General features: G+C 40.8%; 1 protein-coding gene across 25 annotated transcripts in view; it reads right to left on the bottom strand.

The window, feature by feature from the left end:
• Positions 1-23,578, bottom strand: part of LOC138104882 (poly(rC)-binding protein 3-like) — a 503,757-nt gene that overhangs the window by 134,557 nt on the left and 345,622 nt on the right. Inside the window, exon 1 of one of the 25 annotated variants that reach the window (XM_069004170.1) lies at positions 6,235-6,546. The exons of 23 other annotated variants lie outside the window; for them this stretch is intronic. The gene's annotated coding sequence lies outside the window, so the exon portion shown is untranslated. Of the gene's footprint in view, positions 1-5,887; positions 6,114-6,234; positions 6,547-23,578 lie in introns of those variants that run through there. One more of the 25 variants, XM_069004176.1, reaches the window with a different exon arrangement.

Below are 23,578 nucleotides of genomic sequence, written 5' to 3'. Positions count from 1 at the left end.
TGGTGTAACTTCTGATGTTTCCTACTACTCAATCAAAATCCACCGATCTAAACTTCTCTGAATTAAATGGACTTGGAACTCCAAACCTGATTCTCATCGCTGTGAATGAATACTATAAACTTGTCTAGCAGAACAAAGGTAGAATTCTCATGTCTTCCTATCTGCAGGAGCAAAATGTTTCATTTTAATTTACTTTCACAGGTATAGCATACATTTATAAAGAAACAAGTCTTTTTAATCACTTTGGTCATATGTAATGAAATCTCCACCATATCCACGCAGATCAGGGACTTTCAGTATTTAATCCAGTACTATATAGTAATTATTGAGCCTATACAGTAATTATTGAGTGGATTTACAGTGTTTACAAAGGTTGCATTAGCCCCCAATGTTTCACAGCCATTTCATTTAAAATCTCTGCTGTTATTCTATAAAATGTTTAATGTTACAACACAGCGAGAAATTTTCTGTTTGCTCTTCTGGGTAGATGCTGGCATGTAGCCAGAGCCACATTAATGAGATCCTTGAGGTATGCACACAGTTTTGTTAACTGAGTGAAATCACAGAAAAGTCATTTTATGGTCTTCAAGTCTCAGATTCTGTCTTTCTAGTCATTTAGGCTCAAATGCTCAATAGGTGCTTTACTGCCCACTGACAAGAAAATACATGCCAACAGGGGCAAAGGTAATAGACCATCATAAATACAGGACTAGATGGTGTGGACATTGCACCACACACTTCATTACCATGTAGATACATCCAAAAGTATTCTTTTTCTTGGGAGATGTACCCCTCTTCATTTTTCTGTAGCATGCTCTGCATCTGGGATGGCATTATGCTTCCCTTGGTGCCACTGAGACAACCAGACTGTTCAGATTTCATTTCATGAAATCCTAAGATCAGCAATAATATATGTATTTGCTTGCCAAGAAACATGTACCTATTTGTACATAAAACATGACAGGATTCTTTTCGTAGACCTCCACACTCTCTGTGTGCAGCTGCCCAGACTCCTGCTGCCGTGCCTGGGACTGCTGTTCTGACACAGCCACCCCCATTTTCTAAAACTTGGCTGAACATTCATAAAGCCCTGCTGTAAGCATCAGAGTCAAGTCCTTTTGTTGGTTTGGTTTTTTTTAATTTTAATGAAATCAAATTCTTTCCTATTACAGACATGTGCCTAAACTATTATGTAAGTAAATGTTTTTCAGTAAATGTACTCTGAATCTAACAGAAATAAAACAGTACAGGACAAAGCAGAAAAGTACAGTTTTCCTAAGCATTTCCACTACTTTTTTTTTTTTTTTTATTATTTGAAAACATTTATCTTAAAACATTTTTAAGGTCAAAAAGAAACAACACCAAATATCACACATTCAAGTTTTTCTCTGGACCATTTTGTGAAAGTTTTCAGGTGTCATTGCAATAAATCCTACTAAGAAATATTGCAGCATCCTCCTCACAGAATTTTATAAGCTATAGGCTCTCTGAGCAACTAAATTATGCCAAGAACAACAGGTACATAGATTCTTTTTATTCATTTTGTAAACCTGCTGCTTATTTATTCCATACTGTTAATCAGACCCTTCCACTGATGCCTGTATCTCCCACAGGAGGAAAGTCTGTGGAGGTCACTGGCTGAGTTTTGATGGCTTTAATCACTGCTCAATAACTCCCAGCAGCATCGAGATACTATGGTCAGGCACAGACCTCCGAGGAGGTGCATGGAAGAAAGAAACTTCATCCGACTCTAAATGACCATTACAGCTTTGGGGAAAACAGGGTCTGATCCAAGTGGAAGGCAGAACTAGAGAATCAGAACTAAAAAACCCAACAAACTAACTCTCTTGGGAGAAGAGATCAAGTCATGTTGGTTTGCAAATTTTTTTTTTGGACATATAGATAATAGCCCTTTATATTTTAAATAACAATGACTTTCTATACTAATTGTTTTTTGTGTCTCTGTGCTGAAGGCTTTCAGAGCTCAGAAAGCAAGTCAAGATGCTGAACAGCATGTGTGTACACAAGATGACAGCCTCTGGCAGGGGACACAAAGGCTGCAGAGAACGGGTGAGCACAGCAAAGGGCCACCCGTGTGCATAGGGGATGATGGGCTGTCTGCTAGAAATCTGGCAGAGTGTTCAAATGGGAGTTTGTTAGCCTGAACTTGATTTCTGTGCCTGACTGATGAATATGAACATACAACTTCTCTTGCTGAACATCTCCGTGGCTCTATGACCACTTTATAAATGCTCACATGTATTATCATTTCCCTCTTCCCTCTCTCAAGCTGACACACACTACACTCATGGGGGTAAAAACACACCCTTTAGATTAGGTAAATGTCTGTTACGAAGACTTTCTGCTTGATTTTAATCCAAAAGAGCTGGCATTGAGCTGCTTTTTTTTTAATTAAAACCTCCTTTGCTCAGTTCTTTTTTGTCTTGTGGAGCATCTATCAATCAGGAGGAGTCACTCTAAGATGCACTTGGTTGGCAGCAGGCTATTTCATCCCTTCCCCCAAGCCCAGACACTGACTTGTTCCTTCTTCCTCCCCTCCCCAATTTCATTAACTAAATGCACTGAATAAACCTTAACATCCCAGCTAAATCCTATTGGCCCTGGATTTGCTGCTTAATGCTAAAACCCAAGCGACCCATTTTTCTCCTGTTGATACTTCGATTGCTGATGGCAGCCAGCAGAGAAAAATACCCAACTTTAAACTATTTTAATATAAGGAACAAAACCCAGAGCATTCATCACTCACTCTTTCTGCTGCTGTTCAAAAACTTTACGTAAGCTTTACATGACGTGTCAAGGCGTCCCTCGCTTTTGTGCTTCATAGGCAGCACAGTGAGCCTGTTGCTTAGCAAATGATTACAACAGAGTGCATCTGTTATTAAAAGTGTAACTAGGTCTCTTTTCAAGTAAAATGATCTGGCAAAGTCTAGAAAATTAATTTCTCTGCATTCTACAATCCCCAATCATGTTGTTATAAACATCAGAAGATGATCCCACTAACTTAAAATCTTGGGGAGAGAATAGCAATGAGAGTAAACAGCTTCAGTGCTACAGAATCATTTTGGTTGCTATCCTTATGTTTTGCTCTGAACTCTAAGTTTGTCTTCCCAATTTCACATATGCCACAGAAAAGGCTAAAGATTATTCTCTGTGCCCCTGTCTCTTGGCTGTCAGCCCTGCAGTTGTAACTGCTGCACATCATCTCCCCTCAGCTCAGCTGCTCCTGCTCAATGCTTCCTCCTTGGTCCATGATGACAAACGGGAACCTTGCTGGTTCTTCCCTGCTCCTGACTCGCTCTTTCCAAAGCACTCAAACTGAGTCATCCATCCAGCTGCAAAGCCTCCCTGGGGGAGCATTACGACCTTTGGCTCCTGGTGTCACCCACCTGCCTTCACTGCTTGCTCCACCAGACCTCTGATCTCTCTTCCACCTTAAAAACATTACACCACGACTACCATGTGTCTTGCCACAACGTCTAACACTCCAAAACCCTTCCCTCCCACAAATACCTCTTTTCCACTTCTGCCACACACACCCGTGGCTGCAGTCACATCCCCCATCAGCTTTGCAAGCTGCTCCACGACTTTCCACGGGAGTGATACCCTGCTGCAGGGTCCCTATGCAGTTGTCCCTGCCCAGCATGCTTGGACCCAGGCTCCCAACCCTCTCAAGCAGGAGACCCACCTCACCCTCTGCTCCCCCGTGTCCTGTCCTTCTCCCCGAGCACTGAGCACCATGAGGGATGTGAACCCCGGTCCTTTCACCAGGAGAGTCTCTTGCCCTGCAATGGATCTGTGGAAAGTGGCTTCACACGCAGAAAATGGAGCACTTTCCCTCACGGCTTGCAAAAGTCGCTCACCGTATTTTCAGTAATCTGTCAGAGTGGCTATTCCAGCTTGCTCTTGGGTATCCAACCAACACAGCAGTCTTTGGATTTGACTTATATTTTTAATACCACATTTCACTTCACTTTATTATCAGACCTCAGTGCCCTACAATACCGAGGCTGGCTTCTGAGAAGGGCTGCATCCTGAAATGCCTACCCCATGGACACCCAGTCCTTTGCCCAGAAAATTCCCTCAGCATTCAGAGGCTGCAAAGGCTGCAAAGGAGCAAGGAGCCTGGGCATCTGGTGGAAATGCAGCTATTCTGAATAAAAACTGTATTTATAAAGAACCTAAAAGCAAATGCAATCTAGAACTGAAGATATGTGGCACAGGTTGTGATTATTAGTACGCTGTGTGGTACAAGAAGCTTTCAAATAAAAACACTTTCTTACTGACTGTGCGCTTGCTTTAATGCAGTTCTTACCAATACCACTAATGGAGTGTTCATCATGTTTCTTGCTTCTCTCAAGTAACAAGAGAAATAGACTGAGCCATGTAAGAATAAAATTAATATATCCATGGCGCTACACGTTATCATACTGCACACACTCTACAAATGTGTTTAAATAGGGTCCTTGAAGGAAGTAATGGCAACTGACTTCAATATTACAGAAATATTCAAACCAGCATAAATTGGAAGGCAGGAGAGATAAGGAACATAACCAGTAAAACAAACGTTTATATTCTTCAAGATTTGTTTTTGCAGCAAGGACACAGATGAGAGAAAGAAAAAAGGCGAGGTCTTCTGTAAGAAACCAGCTATTCCAGACTAAAGAAAGTAAAAATATTTTTGTCCGCCTGATTATAGATAAGGACGGTATGGAGCAATACCCACATGATCCATCAAGGTTTTTCCTTGCCTTGAATACAGCGAGTAGCATACTAGATACAGGACATATTTCTTAAGAGGTTTATGAGGAAGCAAACCTCAGCTTTTCTGTTTATTTTTATAAACTCTGGATGGATTTCAGCATGGCCAATTTCTGTACTCTGCTTTGAACCATTCTCAGTGAAGTTCTCGAACTTTGCACCAGGAATCATTTTAGAATTAAGCAATGGACAAATGGATTACCAGCTGTTCAACTCCATTTTTCACTATTGTTCTACTTCTAGAAACATAAAAGAAACAAACAAGACCTGCAGCTAGACTGGATGGTACACACACACTTCTAACACATATTTATTTATTTTTAACATTTGAAGATAGACGTGCAAAGGAATTGCCAGTTATGACTGAATTTTGTAGCCTATAATTTATGCCTGAGCTGTTAAAATATGTTTAGGTAATGTGCATTGAGTGTTTATTTTTCCAGTAGCACTAGGAAGGTTATCAGAAACACAAATAGAAATTGTACACTAAACATAATCAAATCCACTAACAGGACATTCTAACAGATGCATAAAGGACATTAAAACATAGTTTTAGACACACAGGAACAACATTTCTTTCATCTTCAAAAATAATAATATTAATTACCATAGTAATGAGGTATGAAGTCCAGACTCCTCTATTATTACTGTTAACTTTAAACTACCATATATTTTCTAACTTTTCTTTAGGAAACACACACTTCGAAGTTCACTTTTTCCCCACTGCACAACTCTCAGAGCGACAAGGTTGTTTATTCAGGCTGTTTACACAGCAACTCAAAAACAACAGCAAGAAAAGCCTCCAGAAACGTTAACACTTAAAGGAAAGGTGGTAACTTCCAATGCCAACACAAATTCCAAAACATGGGACAATATTCCAGGTTGGTTGCTTCTGACAGTGATGCTGGTTTACAGCACATCAGAAACTTAATAGCCTCTGCCTTCCTAATCCCTCCGCAACCCCTGCGGTCTTCCTCGGCCTCTCTCCGCTTCACGTTAAACTTGCAGGAAACCATTAACCGGGGACACGCGGACACACACCGAGCGGGCTCCGGATAATATTATCGCCTTCCAGCGCCGGAGCCCCGGCTCAGGCGGGGTTACTCACCCGAGGGAAGCCCACACTTCCCGACTCACAGTCCCTGACGGATCTCGCTCAGCGCGGCTCACTGGTGCGGCGGATAAACCAGCCCCATCTCCGCACGGAGGAGTTACACAGCAACTTGTTGTGTTCGGGCTTTTACAAGTGGAGTTTTCCCGACGTGGCCCGGCGCTGCCCGTCCCGGGCCGGCGGCGCGGCCGGACGCGGCCCGCCAGGCTCCCCGCGGGGCGGCCCGCTCGGCTCCCGCCGCCGCACAACAAAGACCCCGCGCCCCCCCGGGGCAGCGCCCACCGCGGGCGGCGCCCCCGCGACCCCCGAGCGCAGCGCGGAGCCCCCGCGGGGCCGGCACCCACCTGCGGAGCGGCTCCGCTCCCGCCTCCCTGGGCGCAGCTCCCGCCGTGCCGCCCTGCGCGGACAGATGGCCGGCAGCCCTCACAGCCCTCCGCTCTGCCGGAGTGAGGCAAAGCCCGGCTTTTTTTTTTTTTTTTTTTTCCCCTCCTTTTTTTTTTTCCCTTCCTCTTTCCTCCCTTCTCCCTGTTCTTTCCTCTCTTCCTCCCTTGGCTTAGACCCTGGCAGATCAGCACAAGTGTGCTCACAACACCCCCTCCGCCAGTCACTTCAATTAGTGCCACATGAGAGGAGCTTCTGCCCAAAATCTGCTTAAGAAAGGGCCAGAGGGCAGGGCAATCGCCTTTGCTCAACAATGACCAGAAGCTGCTATAAATATCCAAACAAAAGCACTGGCAAGGCCAGGAATGTCATATCCTAATGTAATAAAAATTGTAAATATCCCATGTATACCAGAAACACAAAGCAAGAAAAGTAGGTTGTTGGGGTTTTTTTATAAAAGAGACAAAGATTAAAAGCAGTTGCCACCTCCTTACCCTCTCCCCCCAGTACGTGACCTTGTAGTGTGTTATCAAAGTTGTGTATTTCTGGGTGCCAAGCTATTATGTTTTCGAGGTCCCGAGCAGCTCGTTCACAATCCCTTTGTGACAGCTGCTCGCTAATATTTATAGGTACCCAAGTTTGTGCACCTTATATAACCAAGTCGACTGACCAGGGCTGGGCAGAGGTAGCCTCCAACCCCACAGATACGGTGCATCACACAAATAGTACGAGTGGTGACTTCTCTAAATTAAAACATTAAGAAGAAGTTCCCAGTACACCAATAAGTAAATCAATACATTGGTACAATACAGACAGGGGTGCATTTATATGAAGACTGGAGGATTTAATGCAATTTGATTTAGACACATTTTACACTAACATATTCTGATGCTGTGAGTGAGGAGAAACTCCAGCCTGAAGTTTCTAACTATACAGGGAGCTAGCTAAAATTAACAAAAAAACAACCAACCAACCAACCAACTGACCAACTTCACAAAAAGCCCACGGACCCTTGATCAAACACAGAGCCTCCACCAGCAGTGCCTGGACCTTGGGCTTGTGCACCACTTCAAAAACGTCCAGTTTACACTGTGCAAGTAGCAGGATGCCACTGGTTCTAGCATGGGGAGGGGGGGCAGAGTGGAAGAAGGGAGTGGTTTTGGTCCCATAAGACTGCTTGTAAACTCTGCAGTCCCTTCGAGATAGTAATTTCCAGTCTGTTGATGGCCGGATGTCAACAGCTCGGTTCATCTGAGGGGAAGCCAATAGCCACTGTCACCTAATTCCCTCCCCAGACGTTCAAGAATGTAATCATTGCAGAGGGAGGGCACTCAGCTGATGTCCAAGTCTTGTGCCTCAATGTTTATGTACAAATCTGTGTAAAAGTAGTTAATCCTATTGACCAACCTCATGCTCTTTTAGAACTGAGATAAAGGCCATCTGAAATTAACCCTGTGTTGCCTCTGTCAGGTTTCCATCACTCAAAAATCAACTTCTACTACAAAAAAAAATGTTATTTTTTCCATTTCATTCCCATGCCCTCCTCTGATCATACTTGTTTGTCCTGCTGCAGTGAACACTGCTTTCTCAAACTAAACCAAGTCACATACAGACTTATTCTCAAAGCACCCTTATCCACAAAGGATGTTCACAGAGGGTTTTTGCTGCTTTATTAATTCCCTGAATTTAAGCATGTGCCCAACATAATGAAGAGTGTACGTTGGAAGATCTTTTAAAGAAACACATTTAAAAGAGAGAATATTTAAGTGAAGCTCCTGCAAAACTCTAGTCCAAAAAATCACATGTGCAGGCTTGCAAGAACGAAACTGCCCACAAGATTTCCAGACTTCCTAGATTCAGCAGGGACAGAAATATTCCTTATTTCAACAAAGAGTTTTGAGTAACCCCGAGTGCACAGATGCAAAACAATAACACCAACATGAACAACACAGACTGAGCATTGTCGGGGCAAAGCTGGTAGCTACCAGCTCATGGGCTGACAAAGCTCTCCCTGATGACGGGGGAGAGGGAAGCAGAGGTCCTCACTCTGGCACAGGCATGGTGCAGGTCTGTGCAGCCCAGCACAGCAGCCAGAGTTATGGCAGCACACCCAGCTTTATTTCCAAGGTGTTCAATGAAATATGGCTAATAAACCCTGCCAGTTCCACTGGCTGGTCTTTACACAGGCTTCTGCCTCTACTTCAGTCATGGCCAAGTTGGGTGTCCACAGCAGCAGTACAGGCATGGTTTGCATTGCAAGAGTGGACAGATCTCTCACTGAAGGAATAAAAACCCCGATGTAATCTTCAACAACAAAAAAACCTCCAGGTAAGCAAGTAAAAGATTTTTAGAATAATAAGCTTACCTGGCAAAAATATGAGCAATGACTTAAATAACTGCACAGTTGTAACTGAATAACAAGACAGCAAAAATAAATCACTAATTGAGTGAAATGCAAGGCTGTGTGCATGGTATAAAAATTTAGCCAGCCAGGCAGGTGAATAAATTGGTGGAACTGAGTCACCGATGCCAGAAGTGACATAAAAATATCCTTGTCTCTGAATTCTGGGTGGATTTTGTATCTTTAATTTTTGTATCTGTCATTCCACAGTTCAAAGAGGGTAAATAAAAAGGGTTATAAAAATAAAAATAAAAAAAACCTTCTCCATTTGCCAAAAGGCTCTGTTTGTATTGATCTGTTGTGATCTGCTCCTCATTGTTTTGCATGCTGCTTTCCTACACCAGGTTTTCCAACCTGTGGATAGAAATGGTGGAGGAATCTTGCAATCTCCCTTAAGGATTGATAAAAATGTAATATGAGACAAACTGCATGTATGGAAATATACCTCATAGAGGGGTATTCAGAAGGGTTGTCTATGCAAACTTGAAAGTATTCCAAATGCCATTTGCTTTTCAGATTAAAATGCTCTATTTGATGATAAATCTAAGAGACAGATGACAGAAATCTCCCTGACTGAGCAATGTCCCAAAATGAAAATGTATAAAGAAAAGATACTGTTTAATTTATAAACAATATAATGTATATTTGCAATTTTAATTTGTTTATAAAATATTCCACCAACAGATCACTCGTTTTATAGAGAATTATGCATTATCTGGAAGTGCTTTAGGTTAACTCATTATGGCAATGGAAACCTGGATCAGATACATTGGGTCCTTGCATTTGACATAATTTCCTGGGGAAGGAAACCTGTATACAGAAAATTCTCCTCAAGCACTGGTTGAAGTTTTCCCTTAAATACTGTTTTGTTTGATAAGTGAAAACTGACAACACCACCAAATCATCTAGTATTAGTGTTCTTTTCTTTTACATGTCCGTGCCCTTGGACAAAAAATAATAATGGCTTCTGCTATTCCTTAGCCTGAATAAAATGTTGCAGTTCCGGAGATAAAGACGTATTGAGCTGAGCAATTAAATAGCTAAATAAATGAATCAGCAGAGCAGAAGTGACAGATTTAATTACTGCTTAGAGCTAGGAAGGGGAACTAATTATGGGGTTCATGAACCGCATGCCATTCTTTTCCTTAAGCATGTGCTTCGATTATTCTGGATCAAACTCTAGTGCACCGTGCACTAGATTTCAAAAAAAAAAAAAAAAAAAAAAAAAAAAGGAGAAATAAAAGCACAAAAAACCATCCAAAATTTGGAAATAAAGTCTAACCTTTGAAGAAAGAATAGTCAATACACTGTTCTAAAAGCCCATGTTCAATTGACTCTATACTATGTGTTACAAGAGCTTGCTTTCAAACAGGTAAATAGTAAAAATTTAGTTCTCCAAAAAATGAAAGCACAATGAAGTTCGCTAGATGTGAATAAACCAAAGATTGCAAGAGAAAGCTGTGGTAAGGGATGCATAAAGCATGTAGCTCTATCGAGTGATTAGGAGCCCTGTTCATCAGAAAGTATCTGTAGCTGGAAAGCCTGAGAAAACTTTTGATCCTACTACCTCTCTCCTGCTTTGGTCAGCCCACCACACCAAGCAATACATCTCAGAAAGATGCTTTTGTGGCCACCAACTACAAAAACACTAGAGGTGGAAAAAACCTGCTCCTCTGCTTCTGCCTTCTGTCTCATTTCTCTAGGTTGCATTTAGTTCATCATTCTAATTTTATTCTTGTTTGATAAAACTGTCAATGCCAATTATTTGAGCTTCACATTAAACTCATGATCCTAGTGGTATAATCCCCTAAACATAGAATTCTTTTGCTCATTAGTGGGAGAGAGAAAGGGGATAAAAGCCCACATATACAGCATTTGAAACACATCAATCAATTAATTGCATAATTTTGGTTTACAGTTATCTTACACAGATAAACAGATATCATTTTAGGAATAAAAAAAAAAAGAGCCAAGCTGTGTTTTTAAAAATTAATTAGTGAAGGGAAGAGAGGAGAAATCTTTCATTCATAGCCAGTTGTTTTCTAAAATTAAAATCTCAATATGATGGCTCTTTTAGCATAATCTTAAAAATCTACACATTTTCCTCTTTCCTAAAAATACTGTGAAGAGAGAAATATCTCTAGACAGCTGACCTCATACACCATTCTGAGAAGAAAATCACGCCTTTTACTCGGCTGACTTTGAAAATTTTAAAAACGCAGGACATGATGCAAACAATAAAACATCTCATGTTTGGTAAAGATCTAAATCTACCCCAGCTTTAGTCGTGATCTCCTTCCACACCACAAGTAATTTTGTCAGAATGAAAATAATTGCATCCAAACCCAGAGATGTAGGCTGATCCCTTGGAAGACTCACTGAACAATCACAAATGCCATCATCATCCAAGATTACAACATCAGCTCTGCTTGACTGAAATTCTGTTCTCTGAAGGCAGCCAAAACCAAGGTCTATTGCCTCAATACAGTCTAAAATGAACTCTATCTTCAAAATCAGTGTCTGGGTTTCTGTATCAAGGGAGACTATCTGCAGGGAACCAGGAGCACTGTACATTCAAGAAAAAAACAGGATTTTTTTTTTTTTTAATGGAATTATGGTATAGCTCTATTAAAGTGATATCCTTCGCCTGGAATTCTAGTGCAGTTAGATCAGAAGAAAATGCACTTTGTACCTAGACACATAGCAAAGCAGAGAGGAGCTGATCTTCCAAAAAGACACCATCTGAAACATTGGGTGCAAGTTGCATTAACACCCATACCATATGAATTTTACAGCATCAGATATCCATGTTATTAAAGTATGATGTCTGTAGAATGCCACTAAGGTACCAGTGATCATGAACCTTGCAGAACACACACAACTGATATCTTATAATAGACATATGGTGATTGTATAAATAACCTCAGTGGAGCATGATGAGAATTAAAGGATCTCATGGGCAGGGGCATCTTGTCATCAGACTGCCAAAGGACAAAAGGAGAATATACTCTTGGTGCACAACAATTCTGATCTCAGGAGGCAAAATCAGCAGTATTTTGCTAGCAGCCCTGCCAGGCTCACATGGAAATAACCTTTTAAGTATCTGAGGTACCTCTCAAGACAGGACGTAATCAGCATTTGCATGTGCATCCAGAAGCAGAGTCCCAGAGGAATACAAGGCATATAGAAATGGAAGCCACACAGAAGTGAGCTCACCATCTGGGAAGAAATCTGACTATGAATCCACCATCTTCTGCTGTCACTGCAGAGCAGTGCGAAAGAAATCCCTCATGGGATACTTGGAAGTGGAGTCATGCTTAAGTATACTCTGGAAGCGAATTTGTCATGGCTTTATTTATACCCTTTTGCTCTCAATCTTGCACTTGGATGTCTGCCCTTAGGTCTTGCTTAACATAATTTTGTGGTGTCTCACCACCCAGCCAGCCTGGTGCAGTGAAGAGACAAGATGAAACAGAGTGAAACCAGTAGATTATCAGCAGAAAACAAACAAGGGTGCACAGGGTGTCTTGAGACATGAATGTCTCTTCCAGCAGGGCCACAGAAGACCACAGCTGGCAAATATTTCCTTCCTATTTTCAAAGGGTCACTGGCTCGGGATGACTTTACTAGCAGGGAAAGGATTATCCCTAACAGGCATGAACTAATTCTTCTCCTGCATGCTGGCAAAGCAACACTCCACAGTTCTGGGTGAGCCCTGGGTTTTCAAACAGCCTCTGACTCTGTGTTTGGTTATTTACAGGGAAGGCAGCAGGTCATTTTTCACTGGCATGGGGAGTGTGCCATTTTATCAGTGCTGCCCTTGGGAAGTTTGCTTGTGCTGATTGGCAAAAATGTGACTAAGCAGGTGTAAGAGGAGTTGCTAGTTGTGTGGTACAAAGAAGAAATTACTGTATTTTTTGTATGAAGTCTAAATAACATCTACATGCTACTAATCTCAGAGCTAAAATAATTTTAAATCACCAACCATTTTATTTTTTAAAAACTCAAGCAATTTTTTTTAGAGTGGCTTCCTAATAGTTCATCAAAAACTGGAAGCAAGTATCCAGTCTTCACTGGGGATTAGTATAAAAACCAATCAAGCTCCTTGACAGTAATGACAACTGAAATAACAGGAGCCACTGTCCAACTGGAAAGCTGAAGTAAGCCTCCAACCACAGTGCTCGAAGGGTTTTCACAAAGAAGGGCAAGGATGTGTGCATACAAACATCAGAGCTTGCTTACTCTTGGAATAAGTTGCATCTGGGAAAAACAAACAACCAAACAACCAAACAACCAGAAAAACGTCAGAAATAGGAAGAGCAAGGAAGCCTGTGAACTGGCTAGAGTGCAGCCCTAGACTGAGACTGAGCAAAACTCTCTCCTAGAGCAGTAGTATACCAAACAGGAAGCAGCCATAAGGAGTATGAAATAAGGAGTGAGAAATCTAATCCTCATGAGCCTCATAATACAATCCTTGACCTAATACAGAGGACAAAAAGGGGGTTTATAATATGTGATAATATGTTCACTGTGACACTTATGAACAATTGTAAAAAGTAATTAATTAACTAAAAAAAAGCTATCTTGATTTGTGAAACCAGAGAAGCAGTTATGTTCAAAAATTCTGCCACTATGAAAAACAGTGGCTGCAACATGAGGGGGTAGCACAAGCCCAGAATGAACCAAGAGAACAATTCAGAAATCTAAAGGAATGGTTCACTTCCATCTCATAAGGTCTGAGGTTTGCCAGTTTGAAGGTTTGAGGTTTGCCAGGGCACAAAAATCAATCAGTTGTGGAAGAGAACTTGGGAAGTTCCACTTAGAATTTCTGACTATGGCTACTGAATTCGTAATGTCTGGAAATTCCATTGATAAAAGGTATGGAAATTACCAAAATCTCCCAAACACAGGGAAGTTTTGAAGTCAAAACTGAACCTTTGTGATTTAAATCTCAAAAGCAGACAGTGATGGTAGACCATCCATACATCCATCCGTCCATTCTGAATGAAAATGGTTTTAATATTAAATTGTTGAATTCACAAAGAACTTGGGGTAGAAGAAGACAAAACTGAGATAGCCAGAAGTGGAGAATAAAACTCTGATAAGGTCATCTACATTTTGGAATACGTAGCATACTACACACTACATTGAGACCAAGGACGCTCCCATAATTTCTAAATATAAGTAATGCCATGATTATTCCTCATTTAAAATATTCCTCACTATAATCATTTTTCATGCCTTTTATTCTAGAGCCAGCACAAGACTTTTCAACGCCTCAGACAAAACTGACAGTCAATCCTCCTAAAATAACAGATGGGACAGGGCCACCCCTGCCTGCCACAGAAAAGTGGGGAATTGCAATGGAGAGAGCTAGAGGATCCATGCTGTTAATCTGGCTGCCTCCAGGGACTGATAGCAGTCAGCTATCACAGCTGCTGGCACTGAGCATTCTACCAATAGTTTCCACTCCTACTTTAGGGGCAGCAGCACTTTCAGACAACCTGTTTTTCCCTGTCCTAATATGGACAAAATTAGGGTGGACAGATGTTAAGGGATGTGTGCTTCGTCTTTCCAGGAGCCTGCCACCTTAGACGATTTCTGCTTTGCCTCTGCTCACAGCCAGTCCAGTTTGCTGCTGAAAGCTGAAGACTCAATTTAACTTGGCTTCTTCTTCATTCTCAGAAGATTCAGCAAAAGTTATGTCCACTGGTGTCATAATGCTTCTGAGAATCAGGGGCCTTGACCCTATGAAATCCACCTTGTATAAGTCTTAATTCCATCTCCAGAGTCACCAGGATAAAATCATGCTCAAAAAAGCAAATAGTTCATCTCTAATGATCAAGAATATATTGTCTGTATTGTGCTCTTCAAGTTCCTTATGAAAGTGAAATTGCAGTGAAATTCTTGATGTAAAAGGCCACTGTGAGATATTTCAATATGCTGGTGCAACATAAGAGTTATCAGTGTGTCAGGGTAGAGCATGACTTGTTTGATCAGGAAACTACTGGAGAGCTGTAGAGTAAATTATAGATGTAAAATCAGAAAATGCTTTGAAATGTATATTGGCAGTTGTTCCTTTTACAGGACCATCAGAACATGTGTTGCATCAGTATTGGCAGAAAACACTCAAATTTTAGTAAATGTTAGTGTTTCAAGCTGAAGTTACTAAAGCCTTCTGCAGGTAGATTTGCTGCAGCTTTTCTAACAGATTATACTGTTGTTGCCCAGTAGAGTAGCAACAGCAGGAAAAAAAAGGTAGAACAATAATTTTGTGCAGCATAAAATCATACCTTGCTGTACTGTAATGACTTTTTATATCACACCCCATCTTCTACTTCCATTTTTTTTTTTTTTTAATATATGAAACTTTACTAAGGGAGAAATAATTCAGTGATGCTCAGCAAATTCAGACCCCTTCTCCACCTGCAGATTTCCACTGTGCCCTCTTGAGATTCACTTTATCTTTCAGCACCTTAGCTCCAAGAATGTAAAATAATAACCTTGTCCTACCTCAGAGAGCTACTATTAGCATAGCCCATTTATATTCTGTAGCATTACAGTGTTATGGAAGAAAAATGGTTTATATATGTACCATTTTATGGGTACATTTTCCACTGAACTTTTTAAAAAACCCACAAAACCTAAATTTGTCTCTTGAACATTTGGTTTTTCATTTTCTTTTCTAACTTCCATCACCTTGTTTTGCTGTGTACTGTGTTGTGTCTCCTGGTATAGTCTTTTTCTTGCTTCAGTCACTTTTCTGTGTCATCTGTGATGAGGTTTTTTTCAGCATTTGTTTTCTCCGCTGTTGCAGTCTTCTCATTTCTCCTATATATTGCAAGTCTCTCCAGATTGAGAATAGGTAACTATTCTCAAACTTACTCAGGTCTTTGTATCTCTGTTATTACTCTGAGCCTTTCCTTTCGTGTCTGTGAACCACCTTGCTTTGCTTCCTGAAGGAATTTCCTCCCTTTATGGGGGTAAAGGAGAGCACTACACCTGCAAGCATTCATTGATGAGGAGACAAGGAAATCACAAAGAGTGAATGATCAGAGAGCTTTTATTCAGGGTACATGAAGGCCCTTAGTGATGTGTAAAATGGCTCAGAGATAATGAGTGCTTTAGGGTGGGGATGGTATCTGCCTGAAATAAAGGTTTCTTCAGTGCTCAGTGCAAAAAAGTTGCTAACCTTGCAGAGGCCTTCAAGTTGCTACAGCTCAAATCCCAGGAGGCTTTACAAGTTAAATTTTACATCTTGGACCCAACTGGGAAACAAACTCAAAGCTGTTGTGAGCTACAAAACAGGTGGTTTATGGGGTGATCGCAGCCCAGGTGCTGATGGCTCCTATCTGTGCAGCGAATTCTCAAGAAGTGCAAATCAGAACCAACCAATGCCATCATTTACCTCAATTTCAATAATTTGGAGGACCTAGTACTGTCTTCAGAAATATAAATTAAAAGTCTCATTGTTAAGCCTAGTTGAAAAAAAAAAAATGCTTGCAACTGCAACTTGGCCTTTCAAATAAGAACTCAGAATCCAGCAGAACTCCTAGAGTAAGAATAGACATGTTATTTGTATGTAGAATGATATTAGTCTTTGTATTACTTCCCTTTAACAGGTGGTAGGTGCAATTCTAAAGTTTGATAATTGTTCAGTTCCAAAAGGTAAGATATCTTCTCTCTGCAAATCTGGAAAAATGTTAAAGTTGTCAATACATTGCTGGAAGGCCTTACCTTGTTACGACTGTAAACCGACCCCCCATTTTTGTGCAGAGCAGCTGGCTCAGGGAGAAATCAGCAACTCTCCTGGACTGGCTTGTGAGCAAAAGCTCGCAGGACTCAGTCCTGCAGAGGCACTGACATAATCTGGTACCATCCTTGGCTTCCTCTGCAAGTGTGCAGTGCTTGGCCACTGCCTGAATATACCCAGGAATCACATTTGTACACACCTGTTTGCAGGAGACAGAGCCCACTATTTGGAATCTGCTGATGAAATCTGGCAGGTGCCCAAGGATGAAATTTGCCTCTAGTTATGGTGTTCTGCTCACTATTCAAATCCCATCAAAGCATTTGGAAACCTTGCTGTCTCAGTTGCATTTCTGAGGCAAAACATGCATACACACATGCATATATCCATATCTACACCTCTGTCTATATGTGGGTATAATTTTTAGAAAACACACTATTTCACAGTTTCAGAATATTTCTAGGACTCACTGAACCACAGAGCAAGCGGCATTGAAATTGTTAGTACTTCAGAAGTGATTATTTTGGTGTGATCAGTTTTTTTATTTATCTGTTTAAGTTTTCCCAGCTTGTTCTTTCATAATTCTGCTCCTTTCTCGATTAATTTTGGGGAAAGTTTTCTCTCTTTTTTTTTTTTTTTTTTTCCCCATGGTTTGAATTTTATGAGCATTCCCTTCATGTTTTAGGACCTTTTCTGAGGAGGCACTAAAGTGAGAGAAAGCAATTCAGAAAAAGAACAATAATTATCTTATAACTTTTAATTACATGAAACCATAGAATCATAGAATGGGTTGGAATGGCCTTAAAGATCATCTAGTTCCAACCCTCCTGCTGTGGGCAGGGCCACCTTTAACTAAACCAGGTTGCTCAGAGCTTGATCCATCCTGTCCTTATACACTTCCATGGATGGAGCATCCACAGCTTCTCTGAGCAACCTGTTTCAGTGCCTCACCACCCTGACAACAGAGAACATGAACTTGAGCATGATTCAATATCTAATTTCCTAATATCTAATCCAAATCTACCCTCTTTCAGTTAATGTCAGGTCATTCTGGGGGGAAGGCAGGGAAAAGGGAAAGAGAAACTCCCCAGAGTTCTCATTTTTTCTATGCCATTTCAATACACAGCACAGTAGTGGTGATTATTAGAAGTTCTTCTGAAAGTGGAACTTGTTTCCCAACCAGAAAAATAGACAAGAATATCAACTCTGGAAAGTTAAATTTAATAAGTCCAGCCAAAAAATTATTTTGAAGAGCAAGTTTCCAAAGGCATAAAGCAAGTATTTTTAAGTGCATCCAAAACAGGAAGTCTGCCAGAATGTCTGTAGGGCTGATAAGTAACTTGGATATGAAAGGGGAACCCAAATAAGAGCAGACTCTACCTCAGCAAAGTGAAATCTTTGCACAGGTGTTCACTGTGGAACAGATTTTGGAGGTTCCCAGGCTGAAACTTTCTTTACAGGGCACAACCTCCTTACTGGTTAGACAGTAGGAAACACAGAGCAGAAAATAAAATGTTCACTCTTCAAAATTCAGAGAGATTTCTAGTAGATCAGTGTAGGAAAAAACTGTTCAGCATAGACCTTGGTAATTTGGTTAAGGCTGAATAGTGAGGTGAGAGTAAATCATACTAGATTATTTAATGTAGTAAAAGCCAAAGATGTCTGAAAAATTGCAGAATAATCTCAATTCTTTGTGATTGGTGATAAAAGTCTGGACCAAGAGTAATGCTGATAAATGTTCAGTCTGGAACAAAAAAACAAGGAGTCCTAACTATACAGCACACCCAGTGATGAGCTTTAAGTGAGCTCCCACAAAATCTGAAATAGGGCTACTGCAACTGGTGAAACCAGGTACCATTCTATAAAAGCAATGGCCTAAAGCAAAAGGAATATTATGAATTATTAGGAAAATGAAATAGAAGAGAGATGATGCAGTCACAAAGAAAATACACCTTATCTTCTAAGCCCCAAGGGGCTCACCTGAAGTAGAAAACATATAAACAAGCATGTATAAGTAAGTACGATAACTAATGGTAAGGCATGGGATCTGTGTGAGGAACAATAAGCAGGTTGGGATAACTGACATTTTTTTGTTCTGTTCAATAAAAACCCACAATCTATTCTGGCATCCTGGTGTACATGATCACTCCTACAATATTTCCTAGCAGCAAAGACATACATTTTGGCAATAATAATGATCTGCATTTTCACTGTTCTTTTTCTTCAAAATACAAAGTGTCCCAGGTATACTGTTTAAATCATTAAAGCAGCCATTAAAGTAAGCAAAGCCAAATTCTCTTGGAATTAGCAGGTTGGAAGATGTCTTTGGGGCTCATCACCCAAACAAGATTAGCTTTGAAGTTACATTCTAGTTCAAAGGTTGCTCAGGAGCTTGCAAAGACATCCTTGTCCTATCTCCAAGAACGGAGATGCCACAGACTCTCTAGGTACCTGTGCCAGTATTTCACACACATCTATATACTCACATACCCACACAAGAAAGGAAAGATTTTTCTGATATTTAAACAAAATACAACTTGGGACTGCTGCCTCTAGTCCTATTTTCGACTCCAGGCACCTGGAGCTCCAAGAGACTCATTCCAGTATGTCAGTGTCCATCTTGTACAGTGGAATCCAAAACAGGACACAGTCCTCTAGGTAGGGTCTTACTAGTGCCAAGCAGAGGGCAAAGAATCACTTTTCTCAGCTTGCTGGCTACACTCTTGCTAGTACAGCCCAGGATGGTGTTGACCTTCAGGATGCACTGCTGATCCACATTGGAGTTTTTTTGTCGACCGGGGCAGTTGCTCTGGAGCCAGTTGGTGCCAAGCCTGTCCTGCTGCATGATCAGGAATTTGCATTGGCCTGTGCTGAACTTAAAAAAGTTTCTGCCAGATTTATTCTCCAGCTTGTTGGGAATGCTCTGAATGGCAGCCCTGCACTCTGGGCACTATAATTGCTCCCCTAATCGGGTGTCATCTGTGAACTTGCTGAGGGCTTTATTTTGTCCCACTGGCTACATTTGCAGTGAAGGCATGAATGAATGTCAGCACCGGTGTTGATTCCTGATAGGTCTTACTAGAAATCACTCATCAATTGGACTTTGTACAGCTGATCACAACTCTTGGAGCCTCATGATATGGCCAATAGCATGTTCACCTTGTAGTCCACTGCTCAAGTCTCATGAGTCATGCTCAAGTCTTGAGTCCATGTCTCATCTATTTGGCTGTAGGAACACCATGTAACAGGCCTTGCAGAAGCCAGGGCAAATAACCTCTTCTTTCATCCATCATGGCAGCCATCTCCTCAGAGCAAGCACTCAGACTGTTCAGCCACAATTTGCAGTTTGTGAATCCATGCTGTTCCCAATTCCCTTCTTGTCCTCCATGTGACTGGACATGGTTTTCACAAGGGTTTTCTTCAATATCCTTGTGGAAACTGAAGGGAGCTTTATCAGCAAATAGTTCCCCAGATCTGCCTTCATGCTCGCATGTAACACTTGTCTGTTCCCAGACTTCAGGAATCTTCAGGAATCTCCTGATTCCTAGGGACCTTTTGAAAAAGATATAAAGCAGTTCTTGTAGTGACCTTAGCTACTTCTCTCCATATTCTTGGATACATTCTCTCTTGTCCCATGGACTTGTGTATGTCCAGTTTGCTTCCTTGGTCACCAACACGATATTCCCAGATTCTGCTTGGGAGATGTGAGGACCGAACTGGCCACAAAAGACCAAAGAGAAGAAGATGCTGAGTTGCTCAGCCTTTTCGGTATGCTTCAAGTCTGCTGCCTTGCTTCATAGCCCCACATCTTCCTTAGACCTCCTTTTGATTCTACTTCTAGAAGTTCTTCTTGTTGCCATTTCCGTTCCTCACCAGTTTCAAATCCAGCTGAGCTCTGACTTCCCTAATTCCCTGCCTACATGACTGACAACGCTCTGCTCCTGAGTAGCACTCTTTGGCTTCCTCTGCCTTTTTGCACTGGAGAGAAGCTGGAGCTCCCTGCCTCCCTGTTGTGCCTGCATGTGGGCTGAGCTGAACCCAGGTCTGGGGAGGTTGTCCTCAGAGAGCAGCATCCTCTCTGGGTTTCCTTCCCTTTTCCTTTTCCTTTTTCCTTTTCTTTTTCCTTTTTCCCTTTCCCTTTCCCTTTCCCTCTCCCCTTCCCCTTGCCCTTCCAGACAATCTCTCATGGGAACCTGCCAAACAGTTCCCAGAATGAGCTGTTGAACTCTCTATTTTCATTTGCTGTTATCATTCTGAAAACTTTCAGGTTTTGCTCAAAGTATTTGTTCTTTTCAGACAAAAGATTCTCAAAAAAATAAAGTGAAAAAAAAAATTAAATTAAACTTTTTTCTCTATCGAAGTCAATTTAGATGCAACTGAACTTTTACAAGGAGCCATACTCACTAAATTGTGTTCATTCACTAAGGTGAAATGAAAAGTAATGGAGTAGAGATGCTTAATGCTTATTGACTAAAAGTAATTTAGATTATTTATAATTTTAAATACTAATTTGTAAATAATGATCCATGACTAAGTCTGACAATATGGGTGGGAAATAAAATCAAGAGAGATTACAAAGAACACCTCCCAACTCAGCATCCCATGAATTTTGCTTGCTGCCTGTCAACATCTGTTCCGCTTTTCACCTTGTCTTGCCTGCTTTGCAAGTCACAGCAGTGCCTAATTTAAACATTCTGTAATTGTGTTTTTTAGTCCTAAATCATGAGGTTGTGAAATGTGCAATTACTGCTTCTTTCATTTTATTTACAAAAGACAAGCAAGAGGGAGAATACTGGTTTTTGCTCCCACCTGTTATGGTAAGAGAAGCTGAATGAGCTTTTGACAGGTAAAAATATAAATGATGAGCCCTCAGATTAAAATACTATCAGCATTAAATTCATATATGTTTGTGAGAGTCTGAGCAAGTTCCAGCAACTGACAGCATTTTACTTTTTCTTCAACATGTACACTATGCTCAAAAAGCTTCTCTTAAAATGCCATATAATTAACCTAGGATACAAGAGAGAAAATGGTAAAGAGAACAACAAAGACAATTTGTCATTGGGATTTTCATTAAACCCCTCAGTATTATAGGAAATAATTTCAGTACTGCTTTGCCCTGATTACTGCCTGTCGGATAGTATACAGGCATCCAACAGGATATTTGAATGGGGAGTGTTTGCTCCCATCCTACATCAGCCTTATGAAGGTAAGTGGTTTATCTACATTGACTGTGATTCATCATCTATACTTTAATATTGCAAAAACTGAAGACTGCTCTAATTTTAACTTCCCCTGTCATTGCTTTTTTCCAGTAAATTTTACATTGATAATAGCTCACATTGCCATCCCCGTCTTGGACAGGGAGAAAGATCAATGGAGTTCAAAGTCACAATAGTCATTAATTTGTTACTTTAATTTCCCAGACCTTATAGTTCACTACATATTGTTATATCACACAGGCACACAAACCTTATTGGTCACAGAAGGGAGGGAACCAGCTCTCATTTCAGACTGTCCTACGACCTGTACAGCATCTAGGCAGCGTTCTTATCTTAGCCTTTACATTTCCAGTTTTTCAACATGCTCCCCTTGTAGAACAGACCACTTTGGAGTCTGCAACACATTTTAAAGTAATGATTAAACACTAATCCACTAGCATACTGAAGTGGCACTTGAGAATTTGGCAGTATCACTTTAAATAATCTCTTAGCCTGCTGATGGCTCTCTCAGTATCCTGTGTTTCCACACATAGCTGATGAATAAAATTATTTGAACTAATCTGTGCCTATACTTCTCACAGTATTTCTTGCATGAAAAGCAAACAGTGCAACGTGTGCATTAGAGTAAGAAAACCTGTAGGAAACACAGTCAAAATTTCAGTTTCTGTAACACTTTCTTCTTCAAGTTATAGAAAAGTATTTTTAGAAACAATCTCACCTTAAATCTGAGAGTGCCATTTAGGACTATATTACAGAAAGTACTTTGGTAATTTTGGCCAAAGCAATGCAGTTCAATGTCACACATGGGTGCAGGGAGGGGGTAGCAGATAGAGAAATCAAATTCACCCCTACAACATAAATGAGATATGAAATGTTACTGAGGAGCAACAAGCTGCAATGTTGCACAGTGCCTTATAAAGCCATGTAAAATGAACACAAGTAAATGGATGTTGCCTTAAGTTCTTTTTGCTCATTGGCAGGAATTTATGATTTTTTCTGTGCAGAAAAATTGACTGAATAATGTCTGTGCTGCACCTGACTGCTGATAAGGTGGGTAGGCAAAGTATCTTTTATGGCTAAAAAATTACAGGATCAAGATCTGCATAGCTCTAAGCTATCAATTCTCCCTCTTTGATTGGGAAAGTGAAGGGGGGTGTGTGTGTGTGCGCACTGATCTTTAAGTAGTATTTCAAACAAAAAAGCAGCTTTCTCAAGTATTCTGCTTTAAAAGTTGGGTAGGTTCACTGACCTTCCATCTGTTCCCAACATTCCTAAGAGCTGTCCCTATATGCTACAGATACTGTGTTCAAACCTGCTTTGCTTGCATCTTCTGTCATAATCACATTATGAGATAACACATACATTCATCTGGTCATAAGGGAACACTTAGAGAATTCAGGTTAAGAAGATGACTCAGTTGCCTTATTTAGATTAAAAATTCTTCTGGGTACCTGGCCCATTAAGCCTTACATTAAATAACATCTCTCTTTATTCTCTCTGTTCTCATTTTTCCATTAACAGTTTTCTGGCCCTTCTATCATTGCAGGTTTACCTTCTCCCAGTCTGTTGATCTCTTTTCCTCTCTTTGTTACTCATAGTTGCCCTTCCTCCTGTTCATCTTCTCTCTTCCTATAGTCTCTGGTATACATAACACTGCCAGTCATTCCCTGCTTCTCCTTTTATTCCCATCCAGCCTCCTTCTATTTATGCTGTTCCTATTGATGGAGCATATACACAAGGATGAAGACCAACAGCTTTTACATTTTCCAGTACTTCATGTAGGGAAAATCTGTGCCATGCACATGGTGGGTGGGATTCTTAGGGTGTCCTGTGTAGGGCCAGGAGTGGGACTTGATGATCTTGATGGGTACTTTTCAACTCAGCGTATTCTATTATTTTATGATTAAATAGGATCTAAACACAGTCTATAGTAA

Source organism: Aphelocoma coerulescens, chromosome 2 (assembly GCF_041296385.1).
Source record: "Aphelocoma coerulescens isolate FSJ_1873_10779 chromosome 2, UR_Acoe_1.0, whole genome shotgun sequence".
In the NCBI taxonomy this organism is placed as follows: domain Eukaryota; kingdom Metazoa; phylum Chordata; class Aves; order Passeriformes; family Corvidae; genus Aphelocoma; species Aphelocoma coerulescens.
The sequence above is the reverse complement of the archived record's forward strand: the minus strand, read 5'-3'. Positions and strand labels throughout refer to the sequence as shown.